This window comes from Taudactylus pleione, unplaced genomic scaffold (assembly GCF_031769625.1).
Source record: "Taudactylus pleione unplaced genomic scaffold, aTauple2 ptg000041l, whole genome shotgun sequence".
NCBI lineage: Eukaryota > Metazoa > Chordata > Amphibia > Anura > Myobatrachidae > Taudactylus > Taudactylus pleione.
In genome coordinates this window covers 32710001-32712898 of record NW_028284443.1, presented here as the reverse complement: position 1 = coordinate 32712898, position 2898 = coordinate 32710001, and positions in this window count along the sequence as shown.

Genomic DNA, 2898 nt, shown 5'->3' with positions numbered 1-2898 from the left:
TTCCTCGTTAATGTGGAAACTAGATACCACCTTCGCACTGGCCCTGTCCCTATGAAAAATGAGAAAGGGAGGCCGACATGAGAGTGCCCCCAATTCCGAGACCCTTCTGGCCGAAGCAATGGCCAGAAGAAATACAGTCTTAGCTGTAAGCCATTTCAAATCCACTGAGCCCAGTGGTTCAAATTGCGGTCCTTGGAGAGCCCTCGGGACCACAGCCAGATCCAAAGTAGCCACAGGTGGAACAAAGGGAGGCTGAATACGAAGTACACCTTGCATAAAGGTGCGGACATCAGGAAGAGAAGCAATCCCAAAAGGGACGTCCCCTGTTCAGGTGAGTCGTCTCCAACCACCAGGCCAGAGACAAACAAACCTCCGGAGAAGCACCATGGTCTGTGTCTTTATCCGATGGGGAAATCCATTCCATCTGGAGAGGATCAACTGCTGCAGATGCCTGGAGTGAAACTGGACATATTCCATCAATTTCGAACAGTGACACCGTGGAGCCCAGTAACCTCATCGCCGGGTGAATAGACACTCGGCGGCTCCAAAGGCAACTGTGTACCCTTGCCTGTAATGCAGAGATCTTTTCCTCCGTCACAAAGATCCTGTTGTTGAGAGTCGAACAGGGCCCCTGCGGGGGAACCAGGGTGGATTTCTTCCAGTTTATTAACCAGCCGTGATTCTGCAACACAGAGATTGTCAGTTGCAGATGGAGCTGGAGGACCTCTGGAGACCCTGCTAATAACAGAAGGTCATCCAGATAAGGCAACAAGCGGACCCCCATTACAGCCATGACTTTTGTAAAGATTTGAGGCGCTGTTGCCAGACCAAAGGGCAGTGCCTGGAACTGAAAATGTTGGTTGAGCACTGCAAACCTGAGGAGTTGCTGGTGTGTTAAGATAATGGGGACATGCAGGTAGGCATCCTGAATGTCCAACACCATGAAATCCCCAGGCTCCACCGCCAGTATAATGGAACGCAGGGTCTCCATCCTGAACCGAGGAACCCTCAAGGACTTGAGGTTGATGATGGGTCGGTAAGACCCATTGGGTTTCTGCACCAGAAAAAGATTGGAATAGAAACCCATGCCCCTCTTGGAGAATGGAACAGGCACTATAACTCCAGCCTGGAGCATAGAGTGCAACACTTTCTGTAGTTCCAGGGCTTTGCTCTGATCTGACGGAAGGCCTGTGGTGAAAAACCTGCTGGGGGGCCTGTGCCGGAAGGAGAGGGCATACCCCCGAGAGACAACATTGTGTACCCAAGTGTCCTTGGTAGACAGGTACCAGCACTGGGCGAACCGAAGCAGGTGGCCTCCCACTCTGGGATCCCCGTCCTGTAAGGCAGAAGGCTTATCGTCCAAGCCTGTTTCTTTGGCCTGGCAGATTTCTTGGCCCCGGATTGTCTCGGAAAGGACTGCACTTTGGACTTACCCTGGGCCCTATAGGGCCGAAAGGACGAAGTACCAGACCCTGATGGGACTGTAGCCGATGGCAGACACGCAGACTTAGCTGCTGCCAGAATGGCCACAATTTTGTCCAGGTCAGGGCCCAACAGGACCTGTCCATTGAAAGGCAAGCATTCCAATCTTTTCTTGGAATCTGCGTCCACTTTCCAAGAGCGCAACCATAGGGTGCGGCGAGCGGCCACTGCTGCCGAGCAGATTCTGGAAGTGAGGAGACCTATCTATATCCAAGGCTGCCTCATTAGAGGCAGAGGTGGGCCCGGGGAGGAGCGCTGACACGGCCCGCCAGACCGCTATGGAGAGGCACTGTGCAGCGGGGGAGGCAACGGCTGTGAGACAGGGAAGGCGCGCTCCCCAGGCATGCAATTAACCCCTGGGACGCTGGAGCTTAATCTGCTCTGCTTAGCCCGCTGTCCCTGGTGGTCTAGTGGAAGCGAAGGTTAATACGGCTCCACATGCAGCCAGTCCCCAAAGAGCCCCCTGCCTGGGGACTTAGGACTGTGTATCAGCGGGTACCCTGCGTGGGAACCCGCCGCTTACCTGTCTCCTTGAATGCAGCCACAGTCATAAGGACATACAGTGCATCCGGAAAGTATTCACAACGCTTCACTTTTTCCACATTTTGTTATGTTACAGACTCTAACTTGCCTCCAGGTGACTGCGATGAACTAACGCCACTGCCCCATAATGACGTGTAAAAAGTTTTTTTGCGATTTTTGCATACAGTATTTAATAAAAAAAAAAAAAAAAAAAAAAAAAAGAAGCACCAGCTATAGTGTGTTGCGTTTTTATTCAATGGGAGTGGGGTCAGAGATGACCATATCAGGGTGCATAAAAGATGCTACCAGGAATTAGGCACAAGGGAATCCATCATACCTAAGCGACTTATCACATATACATAAGTATTCACAGCCTTTGCTCAATACTTTGTTGATGCACCTTTGGCTGCAATTACAGCCTCAAGTCTTTTTGAGTATGATGCCACAAGTTTGGCACATCTATCTTTGGGCAGTTTCGCCCATTTCTCTTTACAGCACCTCTCAAGCTCAATCAGGTTGGATGGGAAGCGTCGGTGCACAGCAATTTTCAGATCTCTCCAGAGGTGTTCAATTGGATTCAAGTCTGGGCTCTTGCTGGGCCACTCAAGGACATCAGAGTTGTCCTGAAGCCACTCCTTTGATATCTTAGCTGTGTGCTTAGGGGGGTCGTCCTGCTGAAAGATGAACAGTCGCCCCAGTCTGAGGTCAAGAGCAGGTTTTCATCCAGGATGTCTCTATACATTGCTGCATTCATATTTCCCTCTATCCTGACTAGTCTCCCAGTTCCTGCCGCTGAAAAACATTCCCACAGCATGATGCTGCCACCACCCATGCTTCACTGTAGGGATGGTATTGGACTGGTGATGAGCGGTGCTTGGTTTGCTCCAAACATAA